This window comes from Triticum urartu, chromosome 7A, assembly GCF_056163025.1.
Source record: "Triticum urartu cultivar PI428250 chromosome 7A, HENAU_Tu73, whole genome shotgun sequence".
Taxonomy (NCBI): domain Eukaryota; kingdom Viridiplantae; phylum Streptophyta; class Magnoliopsida; order Poales; family Poaceae; genus Triticum; species Triticum urartu.
The window spans coordinates 16,565,842-16,583,458 of NC_141879.1; the positions used below are offsets into that span (position 1 = coordinate 16,565,842).

Genomic DNA, 17,617 nt, shown 5'->3' on the forward strand with positions numbered 1-17,617 from the left:
AACCGGCCAGGGATTACACAAGGCCATCGTTACAACCACTAGACAGCTGCGAAAAGGAAAAGAAAAAAAGCAGCGGGTACATAGTGTTGCCGAAGCAGCTTACACCGAAGACTACAAGCCCTATAGGGATAAGCAAAATAAGCACTAGCTAGAAGTCGATGGAGTCCCCCAAGAGAAGTAGATCAAGCTGAACAAAACGGAGGGGTTCTTCATACGGAGACAAAGTCCAGCGATGGTCGCATCCTCATCTACACCGAAGGTGACACCTTGTTCGGTCCGCTCCTCTCCAATCCAGAAGGGACCCCTGCCCCTCGCCTTGGCTCGAAAGGCGCCGGACCGCTGGAAGATGGAGAAGCTCACCCTAGAGCCAGGATTGGACACGATGCCGGCCACCATGGGAGGTACTCAACCCGACACAGCGCTGCACGAGGATAACCTGACGAATTGCCACACCGCAGGTCTCCGCTACCACCACCAAGGGAAGAAAAAACTGCGCAAAGGCACTGACACTGAACAAACGAACAGCGAGCAGGATGAAGCAACCTTACAGGAAGCAGATCAAGCCCGTATGGCTAGGCTCCATGCCCACACCACCGCATCAAGTTGCTGCTAGCAAAAGAGGGGAGCCCTCTCCCCTCCCTGCCCAAGAATGGCGCCAACCGGCGAGCAAGCAAGCAAGGATCCGGCGAGCAAGCCAAAGCAAAGCAACACTGCTACATAAACAGAGCACCAAGCTTCATCTCCCTCGCTGCTGAGCAGCCAACCCGACACCCACCTCATAGCACTCTACACACTCCTACCATGCCCAAGACGACACCTTCAAGAAGGTGGCGACGCACGTTGTGCCGTTGCCATCCAGTCTTGGAAAGACAAGGGTTTTCACCCGGGTCATGGAGTAGGAGGGAGAGGGAACGGACCTCGACGAAGCCTCCGAGGAGGAAAAAGGCACCTGTCTGTGTCGCCGACGCCGTGGCTGGAGACCCAGCCAAGAATTTCTCCCGGTCCAGTTCCGAAGCTCCAGGCAACCCCACCAACCACGGATCCGGCGTCTTGAGGCCGCCGGCGACCAGATCCGGCGAGGAGGAGCGCTCTAAGGGGAAGTGGGAGCCGCCTTCAGATCCAGGCGCGAACAGTAGGGGGCAACACCCACGACGCCGCTCCCGCAGAAACGGCGCCGCCGCACCACCCGAGGCCGCTGCCTCGGCGCCCGAAGCCCTCCGCGAGGAGCGAAGCAGCCAGATCCTCGCCGCCGCCGTCCTGGGCGACCACGCGGGCTTCGCCGGAAGCCTCCTCGGGCGGCGGCGAGGGAGGAGGATGGGGGGGGGGAAGGGGGGCGGCGGCTAGGGTTTTCGTCACCACCCGAGTCACCCCGAGCGGAGCGACGCGGGGGCCGGTTCTACCGAGCGGAATAAATCTCTCCGTTTGCAGGTTACCTGGAAGGGCCTTTGCAAGGGCCAGCTACTACCTGCTACCACCTTGGGTGGTACTTTGCAGTGCATGATTCGTATAAACAATAATTTTGACCATGAAAGGCAACAAGAGCATTAGTACAAGGACATCATATATTATTGTTTGCGACTCACTCACACTTGTCACCATGATCATTTCAAGACGGACCAAATAGGAAAAGTGTGCCAGGAACAAATTTTCAATTACACACTTCCAAGAACCAGTCGTCGCGGAGGATGAAGATCTCCGGGAGACTGCAGAGGCTGACAAGGGGAGAGGTGAACGGCATAGCCACGTCGGAGTTGCCTGAGGGCATGAGCTCGATGGCTCGCCTCTGGTGCTCCTAAGCGGGATGTGGCTCAATTGGGGAAAAGAACATACCTGGTTCCTAGTAGTCCAGACGTCTGGACTTCCCTCGATCGTGTTTTTTTTGGCAGGGTGATGACTTAAAAAGAAAGTACCGGCTAGCTAAATAGGATATCATCTGTAGACCGAAAGACCAAGGGGGTCTAGGGGTCGAGAATCTTGAAGTTAAGAACAGATGTCTTCTTAGTAAGTGGCTGTGGAAACTGTCTTCTGAGACTGATGCCACGTGGGCCCAAATCCTTCGTAGCAAGTACCTCCACACAAAAAAACTTTGTCCCAGGTTACAGTCAGGCCGGCCGATTCGCCTTTCTGGAGAGGACTGATGAATGTCAAACAGTCCTTTTTTAATAGGACAAAGTTCATTATTGGCAACGGTGCTAATACGCGTTTCTGGGAGGATAATTGGCTAGGAGAGACACCCTTGGCCATTCAATATCCGTCTTTATATCATATTGTTCAACGGCGTGAGGTGTTCGTTGCAATGGTATTTCAATCTATCCCCCTTAATATTCAATTCAGACGGTCGCTTGCGGGCAATCGTTGGGAAGCTTGGCTCCGTCTAGTTAGGAGACCGATGGAGGTTCAGCTTTCTCAACAACCCGATGAATTATGCTGGAAGCTGGTTAGGTCTGGAGTATTCATAGTTAAATCAATGTATATTGATGTTATTAATTTGTCCTCCATTCCTACCTCTAAGTATGTTTGGGATGTTAAAGTACCTTTGAAAATAAAAGTGTTTATGTGGTTTGTCCATAAACAAGTTATTTTAACCAAGGACAACTTGATAAAGCGTAATTGGACAAGACCTACTAGGTGTAGTTTCTGTGATGGGGATGAGACGATTAAACACCTCTTTTTTGATTGCCCGTTAGCCAAAGTTCTTTGATGGACGGTCCACATTGCTTTTAAGATTACTCCACCAAATTCTGTCAATGCGCTATTTGGGACATGGCTTAATGGGGTTGAGCCTGACTTAGCGAGACATATTCGTGTTGGAGTTTGCGCCTTGTTGTGGACTATCTGGAATTGCAGAAATGATTTGGTCTTTAACAGAATATCACGTATTCACTTTTTGCAGGTTATTTTCCGAGCCACGACACTGATCCGTTCGTGGTCGCTACTCACTCAGACGGAGGCCAGGGAGCATTTGGTTACTGGATCTGTCCGCTGGGAGATGGTAGCTCGGGATATCTTCAACCGGTTTGGATGGCGGTCATGTAATAGGATAGACAATTAGTTTACCTATCTATATTTAGCCAGCCGGCTGTGGCATTTTTTCTTGGCTAGTTGGTGTTTCTAGCCCTTTTAGCTCTAATAGGATAGACAATTAGTTTACCTATCTATATTTAGCCAGCCGGTTGTGGCATTTTTTCTTGGCTAGTTGGTGTTTCTAGCCCTTTTAGCTCTGTGTGAGCTTTCCTTTTTGTTTTGTCAGTTGGAGACTTTGGAACCTTGTTGGAACCTATTTATTTGGTTAATAAGATGTCCGTATGCATCACTCTAATGCAGAGGCCGGGGAGTCCCCCCTTTTCGAAAAAAAGTAGTCCAGACGTCTTGAGCGTAGCTGACTTGATGGCTGGTGGACCCGTCTCTAATCTTTGCCTGAAGCCCATCGTCACCTGACTGACTGACTCATCGGTTGTTGGCTGCTCTGTTTCAGCACTGCCTTGTTCTGCTTCAGGGAGCAGGCCCTTGACTCACAGTGTTCAATCTTGGATGAAGCATTTTGGCAGTGTCACAAGCTTAGAGGCGTCTCCTACTTTAGGGGAGAAAGTAGTGTTAAACACGTCAACATGTCACGCTACATGACAGGCGCATCTACTAGGAGATAGTTAGGTTGTTAGGGTCAAATGTGAGACACATTAGTCCCGGTTTGTAACAGAACCGGCACTAATGTGTCCATTAGTGCCGGTTCCAACGGCTAGGCGGGAGGATCTCTTTAGTACCAGTTCATGGCGAACCTTTAGCACCGGTTCGTGCAACGAACCGGTACTAAAGAGTGTGGTGGCAGGATGTAGTCAGAGTGGGGCCCCTCCAGCACCTTTAGTACCGGTCCGTGACACGTACCGGTACTAAAAGTCGTCCTATATAAACCTTTCGTCCACCCGCACTCTGTTCTTCCCCCTTTTCCCTCTCCCTCTCCTCTGTTCTTCCCTTCTCCTCTCGAGTTCATCACAAAATTTGCCCCAAATTTGTCAAGATTTGCAGGCCCCCATCCATTCAAATGATCACAAAGGTTAGCAACTTTGTCCTTTCATCTCTCATTGCTAGATTAGCTCTTGCATTGGTTTATATAGTGATTAATTGTGGGTTTTAGTAATTTGGGAGGAATTATATGTGGTAGTATTTGATTTATATGCAAACTGAGGTCAAAATAACACTTAGTTTGCATATGTAGGTGTGGTTTACTTAGTGCTTTCTAAATCTCCATCGTAACCACCGTCGATCGCCCGCATCATCCCGTCGCCGGCACCACCTTGTGGTGAGCCTCTTGTTCATGAAATTTTATATAAAAATTGATGTTTCTGTGATCTGGATATATAGTTACTCGTATAATTATCTTACCCGTACGTTGTTTGTTATACATAGTGCCATGGTTTTGATATCCGTCCCCGTCAGCCCTCGTCCTTGTTATGATTCGGATGTGGTATATTCTCTTTTAAAACTAGTTGCATTTCGTGTTTATGACAAATTATGCCCATCAAGTTGACATAGATATTTTTTCTACGAGGTATGTGAACCGGAAATTCCAACCGACCCTATTGTCGAGAGGTTAAATTTAGTTGAAAGAGAAAACGAGTACTTGAAAGAAAAATTGAAAAGAATTGAGGGGGAGAAGATGGAATTGGAGTTGCATGTTGCCGATGTCGTCGATGATCACAAGATAAAGATGGAGAAAATGCGCTTGAAGATTAGAAAGATTAGAAAATATGCCATCAATAGTGAGGCTTGGTATCATTACGCTGTTGGATCAATTGTTACCTTAGTTGCGATCTTGATCGCATTTGTTGTTGCATTTAAATGCTTTAGCTAGAGAGTTATTTGTTTGTTGCATTTAAGTGTTGTATGAACTTTATGTATTGTATTAATTTGGTGTTTTCGGTGCTGTGTATTGAAGATGAGTCGGCAATGGATGTACGATGACCGATGCTCTCCCGAGTTCATTAATGGCGTGCATACTTTTCTGCTTGCGGCTGAGGAAAACAAGCGGGCGGATGGTTTTATGCCTTGTCCATGTGCTGGCCGTAAGAATGGTCATAATTACTCTACGTTAAGAACCATTCACGTCCACCTGTTTGAGTCCGGTTTCATGCCCCACTATAATGTTTGGACCAAGCACGGAGAAAGAGGGGTTGTGATGGAAGACAATGAAGAAGAAGAGGACGACGACAGCTATCCTGGCCATGGGTTCCCAGAATACGATGATACAACAATGGGGGAAGAAGCCGAGCCGGCAATGCGGGAAGAAGCTGAAGAAGAGGCATCAGATGAGCCCGTTGATGATCTAGGTCGGGCCATTGCCGATGCAAAGAGAAACCGTGCAAGTGATTTGGAGAAGAAGAAGTTGCAGCGCATGTTAGAGGATCACAAAAAAATGTTGTACCCGAATTGCGTAGGTGACAAGAAAAAGCTGGGCACCACACTGGAATTGCTGCAATGGAAGGCAGAGAATGGTGTATCTGACAAGGGATTTAGAAAGTTGCTGGTAATGATAAAGAATATGCTTCCAAAGGACAACGAATTGCTCGAGAGTACGTACGAAGCAAATAAGGCTGTCTGCCCTCTAGGGTTAGAGGTGCAGAAGATACATGCATGCCCTAATGATTGCATCCTCTACCGTGGTGAGTACGAGGATTTGAATGCTTGCCCGGTATGCGGTGCATTGCGCTATAAGATCAGCCGTGATGACCCTGCTGATGTCGAGGGCGAGCACCCCAGGAAGAAAATTCCTGCCAAGGTGATGTGGTATGCTCCTATAATACCACGGTTGAAACGTTTGTTCCAAAACAAAGAGCATGCCAAGGCGATGCGATGGCACAGAGAAGACCGTAAGAAAGACAGAAAGTTGAGAGTACCCGCTGACGGGTCGCAGTGGAGAAAAATCGAAAGAAAGTATGGGAAGGAGTTTGCAGATGACACAAGGAACGTATGGTTTGGTCTAACTGCAGATGGCATTAATCCTTTTGGGGAGCAGAGCAGCAACCATAGCACCTGGCCTGTGACTCTATGTTTGTATGACCTTCCTCCTTGGTTGTGCATGAAGCGGAAGTTCATTATGATGCCAGTGCTCATCCAAGGCCCTAAGCAACCCGGCAACGACATTGATGTGTACCTTAGGCCATTAGTTGAATAAATCTTACAACTGTGGAATGGAACAGGTGTACGTGTGTGGGATGAGCACATGGGGGAAAAATTTGACCTAAAGGCGTTGCTGTTCGTGACCATCAATGATTGGCCTGCTCTCAGTAACCTTTCAGGACAGACAAACAAGGGATACCGCGCAGGGGCGGAGCCAGGGTGAAAACTGAGAGGGGGCAAAGATGTATAGGGATTTTTTTAGGGAGATAGTGTAAGAACTAATGGCTAAATCATTTATAAAAACTAGCGACACAACTACACAAGCATACATATAGTGCCTAAGAAGAATAAAATATCATATATTTCCTTATAATATAATTTCATCACACATAATTACGATAAGCTGATCGCCAAAGTAAAAGTAAACTAATCATGACCTGGTAAATTGAGAAATATCAATATGCCATTTTTTAGTCTTGAATACAATTTATGGCATGCAATTTGTAAGAAGAAAACATGTAAAATTTAGTGAGAAATAATCTTGAGCGTATCACCTCATTCTGTTTCGTCCCACTCACGATTTTTTCCATGGAATTGTATAACTATCACCTCATTAGGGATAATATCCAAAATTTTCTTTTCTACAAAGCAAAGGAAATATGTACTTCTCTTTCTTTTAGATGGATTCGTAGAAAGTTAGTTCAAATCAACAAAATTCATGGGTGTTGCCAGTTGTAGATTTTGCCAAAAAAATTCTCTTCATTTAGCTCCCCCTATCAATGGTGTTTTGGTCGACCAGGCGTCAACATAGTTGTTTTTCCTTATTTTCTCTTCATTTTTTTCTTTTAGTTTTTTTACCTAGTTTCCCTTTTGATAAAACACACCACCATGTCTTTTTTTTCTTTTACCCGATCTATATGAAATCGCAGAAGCACCTTGCTTGAATCGTCAAAAGTAAAACTCACTGATTTCCAACATGAAAATTGGATAAGAACACTAATTTAAAAATTGGAACAGAAGATTGTAAAGATGAACTGAACCTAGGGCTAGGGCTGACCTTTGATAAATTAAAGGCGCAAGGAGCAAAGAACGGCCACCGGCTGGGCAGCGTGTACATACTTAGATCGACGGCGATTACCGGAGATCGAAGGCGAGCTGGCGAGGGCACGTCACATCTCGTCTGGCCGACTGGGTGGAAGAGACAGGTCACAGGCGGCGGGTCGCGTCCGGACTCCGGCTCACGCGATTCACGAGCGGAAGGCGACGCTTCCGCGTACGGAGTTTTGCGAAGCCTGCCTGCTGGTAGTTCGTACGTGTCCAAGCCATATGGGCTGACTTGTTTCTCTTTTTCACATACGGGCTTTGTTTGGAAATAACCAGGAAAAATAAACGAGTGGGGGAAAAGAGTATGGGTTGAGTGGGGGCAAGGCCTTGTACTATGGGCCTAGTATTAAGGGGGGCAAAAATCGAGTGGGGGCATTAGCCCCCACTGAGCTCAACGTGCGTCCGCCCCTGATACCGTGCATGCACGCACTGTTTGGACGATACCGACAGTATATATTTGGCTACCTGGGACATCGTCGATTTCTTCCGAGCAGGCATCCCGTAAGAAAGAAAGGCAAGCATTTCAAAGGTGAGGCGGATCACCGGACGAAGCCTCGCCACCGTACTGGTGCTGATGTACATGATCTGGTCAAGGATTTGAAGGTGGTCTTTGGAAAGGGTCCTGGTGGACAACCTATTCCGAATGACGCTGATGGACGCGCTCCCATGTGGAAGAAGAAATCTATATTTTGGGACCTGCCCTATTGGAAAGACCTAGAGGTCCGCTCCGCAATCAACGTGATGCACGTGACGAAGAATCTTTGTGTGACCCTGCTTGTCTTCTTGGGCGTGTATGGAAAGACAAAAGATACACCTGAGGCATGGGAGGACCAGCAACGTATGCACGAAAAAGACGGCATACATCAGGGTCATGCAAGCTACGCTCTTACCAAAGAAGAGAAGGAAATCTTCTTTGAATGCCTGCTTAGTATGAAGGTACCGTCTGGCTTCTCGTCGAATATAAAGGGAATAATAAACATGGCAGAGAAAAAGTTCCAGAACCTAAAGTCTCATAACTGCCACATGACTATGACGCAACTGCTTCCGGTTGCATTGAGGGGGCTTCTACCGGAAAACGTTCGATTAGCCATTGTGAAGCTATGTGCATTTTTCAATGCAATCTCTCAGAAGGTAATCGATCCAGAAATCATACAAAGATTAGAGAATGATTTGGTGCAATGTCTTGTCAGTTTCGAGTTGGTGTTCCCACCATCCTTCTTCAATATCATGACACACGTCCTAGTTCACCTATGCGAAGAGATTAACGTTTTGGGTCCTGTATTTCTACACAATATGTTCCCCTTTGAGAGGTTCATGGGAGTCTTAAAGAAATATGTTCATAACCGTGGTAGGCCAGAAGGAAGCATCTCCAAGGGCCATGAAAATGAGGAGGTCATTGAGTTTTGTATTGACTTTATTCCTAACCTTAAGCCGATTGGTGTTCCTGAATCGCGGCATAAGGGCAGACTAGATGGAAAAGGCACGCTAGGAGGGGAACAAATAATATGTATGGACGGACATTCTCTCACTGAAGCACACTACACAGTTCTACAGAATTCCTCCTTGGTGGCTCCGTATATGGATGAACACAAGAATTTGCTACGCTCCAAACACCCGGAGTGGTCTGATGACTGGATTACACGTGAACAAACTAGGAGTTTCGCCAGCTGGTTGCAGACACGTACTATGCATGACGCCTCTATTGAAGATGACATGTACTTGCTGTCCCAGTTACGATGTTCGAATATAATGACTTTCAAAGGGTACGAGATAAATGGTAATACATTTTACACGATCGCCCAAGATAAGAAGAGCACCAACCAAAACAGTGGTGTCCGCTTTGATGCAGAAACATATTATGGTTATATACAGGACATATGGGAACTTGACTATCGACGTGGTTTGAAGGTCCCTTTGTTTCGGTGCAAATGGGTCAATATGACACAAGGCGAGGTAACGGAAGACCCGCAGTACGGAATGACAATAGTGGATCTCAACAATCTTGCGTATGCAGACGAACCATTCGTCCTAGCCAATGATGTGGCACAGGTTTTCTATGTGAAGGACATGTCTACCAAGCCGAGAAAAAGAAAAGATAAGGAAGCGAATGCATCGTACGATGAGCCAAAGCGGCACATAGTTCTTTCTGGGAAGAGAAACATTGTGGGAGTGGATGACAAGACAGGCATGTCAGAAGATTATGAAAAGTTTGATGATATTGCTCCATTCACAGTGAATATTGACCCGAGCATCCCGTTAAATGATGAAGATTTTCCATGGTTATGGCGCAAAGGGACACACGCGAAGAAAAAGTTTCACACCCAAAGATCTCGGATGTGATCGGCTTCACTATCATCACTTTCTTCTGTGTTTCACATCCAGGAGGGAATCTCTGTAATAGTTAGGGTAGTTATGTGTTTTGGCATTTGAAACGCGAAGAAATTTTATGTGCAAACAAATTCTTTCATGCCTTTACTGATTTTTAGAGTTAAGTTATTCACAAACTAGTGATTCACACTAATTGCAAATAATTCAAAATTTAAAATATTCAAATTTGAAAACTACGGGCACTAACAGAAAGTTTGTAATTTTTTGTACCTAAAGCAAAAATATTCGCAAATAAACTCTAAATACAGAAAAAAAAGCAACTCAAATAAATAAAGCAAAAAAATAAAAAAAGCCCGCCTACTGGGCCAGAGCGGCCTGCATACGACTAGAAACGCAACCTATTGTTGGGCCAGGATGCAGGCCCGCAATGGCCCAGTAGGCCCATAGGGCAGCATAGATCATGTAGGCCCAGTAGGCCTGCTTTGGAGAGGTGCTCGAGAGAGCTACTGCACAGGGGGTTATAAACCAGTGCGGACGCCCCTCGCCTAGCGAGGTGGGACTAAACTTGCCGCACCGTACCTGCGTCAGCGCACCCCCTTTAGTACCGGGTCGTGGCACCAACCGGTACTAAAGGGGGGGTCTTTAGTACCGGTTGGAGCCACCACCCAGTACTAAAGGCCTGCCCTTCCCGCCGCTTGGCATGGCCAAAACAGGCCTTTAGTACCGGTTGGTGGCTCCAACCGGTACTAAAGGTGCCTACTATATATACAATACTTTGAAAAATTTCATTCTCCCTCTGTTTCTTCTTCCGTTTCCCCATTGAAGCACCGCCCGCCCCGATCGATCGACGCCCCCGTCCCCGTCGTCGCCCCCGTCCCCATCACCGCCCTCGTCTCCGTCGCCGCCCCGAGCCCGTCCCCGTCGCGCCGTCCCCGCGTCATGCCCCGGCCGGTCGCCGCCCCCGGCCGTCGCCTCGCCGTCGCCGTCGCCCCGCTGTGAGCTCTCCCCCTCTAACCCCTCTGCCTTGCCCCCGGCGGCCACCATGGGCGCTGCCCCTCCCCGAGCCCATACACACACACACAAGCATGATGAACACACACACACACACGTATATATGTATGAATGCATGTATTTATTAGTATATACGTATTTTGTATGTTTAATTAGTTTAGATTTTTTAGATTATTATTTTTTCACTAGTATATATATATATATGAATGCATGTTAGATGGATATAATTAGTGTTTAATTAGTATATATGTAGGAATTTTTTAGTGTTTTTATATAATTAGTGTTTAGATTTTTTAGATTATTATTTTTTCACTAGTATATATGTATATATGTATGAATGCTCTGTTTTTTAATGGATGTATAGAAGTTGTTTTTTCTGTTTTTAGTGTTAGATGCTTAATTAGTATGAAATAGCATATAGAATTTTGACATATGCAATGATAGCATAATTAGTGTTACATTTGCATATAGTATTTGTTGTCGACGATGCCCGGCCCGCATCCTCGCCGTCGACCCGTTCGCGACGACGTCCTGCTTCAGAGGACCCATGTCCGGGACTGGGCTCCGCCGGGCTGGCACTGGGAGGTGCTGCCTGGAGGGGCATGCCGCTTGATGAGGAACCCGGCCCCGGGTCCTGTCGTCGACCCTGATCTCCTTTGGTGGCGTTCGCGTGGGCCACTTTCGGTGCGGAGGGAGCCGGCCCCGCTGGAGGTGGTACGTCGCCGTGTCAGGGAGGAGGACGAGCACGTCCATCGCTACATGGTTGCGTTAGAGGGCGGCATGTTCTCCAATACCTGGCAGTTTTTTCAGGGATCTCACTTGAGCTATGATCCTGTGAGGGTTCCTTCTCTTTGGGTGTCCACCGCCCGCGCCGCAGGAACCACGAGTGGCCTAGATTCTTCTATAGTATTCGATCTTTATTAGCTACCTAGCCAGTGATGTATTCGATATATAATATTCGAGACGATGTATTCAAGATTATATATTATTCGAGACGATGTATTCGAGATTATATCTATTATTCGAGACGATGTAATTTGAATACGAAATTGTTTTGTATTTCTTTTGGATTAGTTAAATAAAAGCTATGGCGGACAACACCGGCAGAGAGGGAGAAGAGACCCTGTTTGATATCATACGCCATCCTCGCGGGCCAGATGATGATCAGAATGAAGAAGATTATGACGGCTCCGAATTTCTAAACAACACCGGGGAGGGTGAAATGATATTCGATCGCGACGACCGAATTGATGAAGTCATGAACTATGATTCTGATGATGACGAAGAAAATGTTGATCTTGAAACAACAAAGACCGGCGAGGTATATATATTTATATAAGCAGGCATCTGGTGATCATCACATGTTTTAAATGACTTGAAGATATATTAACGAATTGATCTTTCTTCTTTCAGCCATCCGGATCGAGCAAATCTTCAGCAAACAAGAAATGAGGCCCGAACAAAAAGTTGAAGGAGGGCGTAAAGTACAATATCGAGGCCATCAAACCTAATGGCGAACCATTAGTGCCTAAGAAGATTGCGAACATGTTCATTCGTCAGTGCGGAGTTCTTGTGAAGGACCAACTCCCGATCTCCCTTGAAGCATGGAGAGAGCCAGCAAAGCCACGTCCAGATGTTACTTTTGTCGACGACAGAAAAAAAGGTCTGCTTTGGGAAACTCTCATGGAACATTTCACCCTACCAGATCATTTCACAGATGCAGATGTGGAGAAAGTTAAGGACGCTGCTCTTAGGAAGATGGCGGTTGCATTCAACAACCACAAGAATCGTGTATGGGACAAGTACGTCAAGGGAGGAAGGAAGACTCCAGTATTCGAGGGAACACTAGAGAAGCAAAGTGCTCATTGGGATGATTTCGTGAAATTCAAGGATTCAGAATTAGCTAAGGTCGAGAATAAACAAGAAGAATGCCAAAAAAAGGATAAGTTCCATACGCTGGGGCCAGGTGGCTACGCGGTGGCAATGCCTAAGTGGGATAAGTCTGAGAAAGAGATGGAGGATGCAGGTGTCACTCCGGTTACTAGGAGCTGGGCCCCCAGGTGGAGGACTTGGTTCTATGCGCATGGGGGGGAGAGTTGGACCCGAAGACATGCAAAGTTTCGAAGAAGGCATGTCTGAAAGGAGCCGAAGATAAGCTACTTGTTGAAATAGAAGAGGCTCGATCGGGGGTGTTCCAGCCCAACAGAGAGAACGACGAGCTTACGCGTGCCCTGGGAAATCCTGAACACCCAGGAAGAACACAATGCTAGGGCGCTATTCCGTGGTTTGAGGGGTTTTCGGACTGGAATGCCGACTACAGAACCCGTGCGAGAAAGAAGATTGCGGAGGAGAAGAAGAGGAAGATGGAGGAGGAGCAGAGGAAGCTGGATTATGAACGCCTTCAAGGCCTAGAATCAGCGCACGCGGACTTGGCAGTCAAATTCCAGTGGCAGCAGGAGAAGATCGACTCACTTAGCCAGCAAAGGGGGACTCAGAAGCTGCAGCAGCTAGCGGATGATCCAGCATTGGATAGCACCGCCCCATCCATGCCGAGAAGCAGCATGGGTTCTGCCCCGGGCGACGCAATGCTGGATAGATACCCCGTGGATGACATCATGGAGAACACTAACTGCGAGCTACACTTCAAAATGAAGAATATATCCATGAAGGTGGCGGACGCCGTTGCTTTTACAATACCCCCCGAGGCAACCTTCCATTTCAACCGGATTCCAGCGGGCTATGCTCGTGTCTTGGTTGATGAGGTGGTGGACCCATATTTGGGGCTACAGCTTGACATTCCTAGAGGTGACGACGAGCACACATTGTTAGGGGATCATGTTTATCTCATGTAACCTTTTAGCTCTAATAGGATAGACAATTAGTTTACCTATCTATATTTAGCCAGCCGGTTGTGGCATTTTTTCTTGGCTAGTTGGTGTTTCTAGCCCTTTTAGCTCTGTGTGAGCTTTCCTTTTTGTTTTGTCAGTTGGAGACTTTGGAACCTTGTTGGAACCTATTTATTTGGTTAATAAGATGGCCGTATGCATCACTCTAATGCAGAGGCCGGGGAGTCCCCCCTTTTCGAAAAAAAAGTAGTCCAGACGTCTTGAGCGTAGCTGACTTGATGGCTGGTGGACCCGCCTCTAATCTTTGCCTGAAGCCCATCGTCACCTGACTGACTGACTCATCGGTTGTTGGCTGCTCTGTTTCAGCACTGCCTTGTTCTGCTTCAGGGAGCAGGCCCTTGACTCACAGTGTTCAATCTTGGATGAAGCATTTTGGCAGTGTCACAAGCTTAGAGGCGTCTTCTACTTTAGGGGAGAAAGTAGTGTTAAACACGTCAACATGTCACGCTACATGACAGGCGCATCTACTAGGAGATAGTTAGGTTGTTAGGGTATCATGTTTATCTCATGTAACCTTTTATCTCTATCTCCTTTCTTAATCTCCAAGTTTGTAATCTTAACCGCATGTATGTGCTGTTATGGGAGGTGCGCCCCATCTATTTAACACTAACCCATCGGCCTGAGCAAGGCAAGACGTTCCGCTAGTTCGCACATGGTAATCAGAGCCCCATCTCTTCCCATCTAATGAGATCCCATCTACCCAAGCCTAGCCATGTCTTCCTCCTCCCGCTCCTCCAAACCTACCGTCAATGGACAGGTCACCGAGAAGCTAACACGCACGAACTACGTGTTGTGGCGCACGCAGGTCACTCCCCATCTGTGTGGCGCCGGTGTCTTCGGCTACGTCGACGGCATCACGCCGGAGCCGGCCAGGCTTCATATCACCAAGGACAAGGATGCCAAAGAAAGCTCTTCGCCCAACCCTCTCCACCCAATCTGAGTCCGGGAGGATCAACAGGTGTTGGGCTACTTGCTGAGCACCCTCTCAAAGGAGGTGCTCGTCACGGTGACCACGGTCACCACGGTGCACACGCTCTGGACCACGTTGGCAGGTATGTTTTTGTCGCAGTCCATGAGCCGTGTGAACAACATCAGGACGACGCCCATCAACGCGCAGAAGGGCAACCAGATGGTTGTCGCCTACTTCGCCTCGCTCTACGGCCTCGCCGATAAGCTTGCACCTGCGGGAAAGGCCATCCAAGACGACGAGCTCATCTCCTACATCATCCACGGGCTCAACGTCGACTACCAGCCCCTCGTCTCCGCCCTCGATGCCCGTGTCACACCGGTCTCCCTTGACGAACTCTACGCCATGCTCAGCAACTTCGACCAGCGCATGGCCTAGTTCAACCACTCGGGCGGCGGCTTCCGCTCCTCTGTCAACGCCGCGGTGCGCGGCCGCGGTGGTGGATCATGTGGCTGTGGCTCTTCCCACAACAAGGGGAGATCTGGAGGACACGGTGGTGGCGGCAACAACGGCGGCGACAGCTCCAACGTCCACTCCAACGCATCCCACGGTCGCTGTGGTGGCGGTCCAAATCGGTCCCGATCAGAGATGTCCCGCTGCCAAATTTGTGGTAAGCCCGGGCACACCGCGAAGGATAGCTGGTATCGTTATGATGAAGAAGATGATGACTCCCAAGATGAAGAAAAGGTGGCTGCCGCAGCTGATGGATCCTACGGCATCGACACAAATTGGTATGTTGATAGTGGTGCCACTAATCACATAACCAATGAACTTGGGAAGGTCACGATGAAGGAAAAGTACCGTGGCAAAGATCACATCCACACGGCAAGTGGAGAAGGTATGCAGATTAGTTACATTGGTCATTCCATTTTTCGTACCCCTCATCATCCAATTCATCTTAAGAGAATCTTTCATGTCCGTAGTGCTGCTAAAAGTCTTCTCTCCGTTCAAAGAATTGCCATTGATAATCATGTTTTCCTCGAATTTCATCCATACTTCTATTTGATCAAGGACCAGGCAACGAAGAAGCTTCTCTATCGAGGTAGTTGTGTTCGAGGGCTTTACCCGTTGATTCCGGAGCTTAGGAGACTCAATAAACAAGCCAATGGTGTTGTCAAAGTCTCGTCAACACGGTGGCACAATCGATTAGGACATGCTGCTTTTTCTTTAGTCGAAAGATTACTTAGGAAAAATAAACTCCCATTTATTGGTGAGCGCAATGTTGAAACTATTTGTGATTCAAGTCAATGTGCCAAAAGTCATCAATTACCATATCCAATATCTACTAGTGTTTCTACCAAACAACTTCAATTAAGTTTCTTTGATGTGTGGGGTCCTGCCCCTACTTCTGTTGGTAGACACGAGTATTATGTTAGCTTCATAGATGACTATAGAAAATTTGTATGGATTTACCTCCTCAAAAAGAGATCCGATGTATTTCAAGTTTTTCGAAACTTTCAAGCCTTGGTTGAACGAAAATTTGCTAGCAAAATTATTGCAGTGCAATCGGACTGGGGGGGAGTATGAAAAACTAAACTCCTTCATCCAAACACTTCGCATATCACACCATGTTTCGTGTCCTCATGCTCATCAACAGAATGGCTCTGTCGAACGTAAGCACAGGCACATTGTTGGGCTAGCTCTCTTGGCAGGGGCCTCCATGCCTCTCAAGTTTTGGGATGAGGGTTTTCTTACCGCTTTTCATATCATCAATATGCTTCCTAGTCGAGTCATCAACAATGAAACTCCGGTAGAAACACTTCTTCACACAAAACCAGACTACAAATCCCTTCGTGTTTTTGGGTGTGCTTGTTGGCCCAATCTTCGCCCGTACAATAAACGCAAAGTCATGCTCCTCTCCAAGCAATGTGTTTTTCTAGGGAATAGCCCTCAACGCAATGGTGTCAAGTGCTTAGATGTGTCCACTGGTCGCGTTTATATATCTCGTGACGTTGTTTTTGACAAAACAAAATTTCCATTCGCCACTCTACATCCAAACACCGACGCTCACCTTCGAGAAGAGATTCTCCTCCTACCCACTCATCTCACCAGTATTGATCAAGGGGGTCCGAATTATGATGATCAATCGTTGACTAATCCTGCTACTAATGGTGTGCATGAGTTTCCTAATGATGCTACAAGAGAGAACATCCAAAACAATGGTGAAATCAGTAAAAAAAACGCATCGGCTGACCCATGTTTCATGTGTCCGCATCTGGGAGGCAAATCCTCCTCGGGATCGGCTCTGTAGTAGTAGCCCAGTCGATCCTCCTTGGGGTCCGCGCCGGCAGGTGCGGTAGATGCGCCAGAGACAACGCCCGCCGACCGTGTCGCTATCTCCAGCCTAACGCGCGGCACACGTCTCCTCTCCAATGGTGGCGGCTCCGCACCAATCCTCGCCCAGCATGCGTCAGCACGCGGCTCATCGGGACGGCGAACGGTTCCGCGGCCAACCGCTTGTGTACAAGCGGCGTGACCCGGTTCGCCAACCTGGCGCGGGTCCCAGGCCTGACGCGGGATCCAGCGTGGACTCCAGCACGCCCACGCGCACGTCCACACGCCCGACCGGTGTCCGATTCGAGGCGAATATGCCATCATCAGCCAATGATGAGGCCCCGGGTGTTGGGTTTCGTAGTAATTTCAAAAAAATTCCTACGCACACACAAGATCATGTGATGCATAGCAACGAGGGGAGAGTGTTGTCTACGTACCCAATGCAGACCGACTGCGGAAGCGCTGACACGACGTAGAGGAAGTAGTCGTACGTCTTCATGATCCAACCGATCAAGCACCAAAACTACGGCACCTCCGAGTTCAAGCACACGTTCAGCTCGATGACGATCCCCGGACTCCGATCCAGCAAAGTGTCGGGGAAGAGTTCCGTCAGCACGATGGCGTGGTGACGATCTTGATGAACTACAGCAGCAGGGCTTCGCCTAAACTCCGCTACAGTATTATCGAGGAATATGGTGGCAGGGGGCACCGCACACGGCTAAGGAATAGATCACGTGGATCAACTTGTGTGTTTCTGGGGTGCCTCTGCCTCAGTATATAAAGGAGCCAAGGGGGAGGGGGCGCCGGCCAAGGAGGAGGGCGCAGGAGGAGTCCTACTCCTTCCGGGAGTAGGACCCCCCCCCCCCCCCCAATCCAATTTCAACTAGGATTCCCAAAGGGGGAAAGGGAGAGA

At 47.9% G+C, this 17,617-nt stretch overlaps 1 pseudogene; it reads left to right on the plus strand.

Moving 5' to 3' along the window:
• The first annotated feature begins 14,175 nt into the window (after positions 1–14,175).
• LOC147956998 (uncharacterized) lies at positions 14,176–15,220 on the plus strand (annotated as a pseudogene).
• The last annotated feature ends 2,397 nt before the right edge of the window (positions 15,221–17,617 follow it).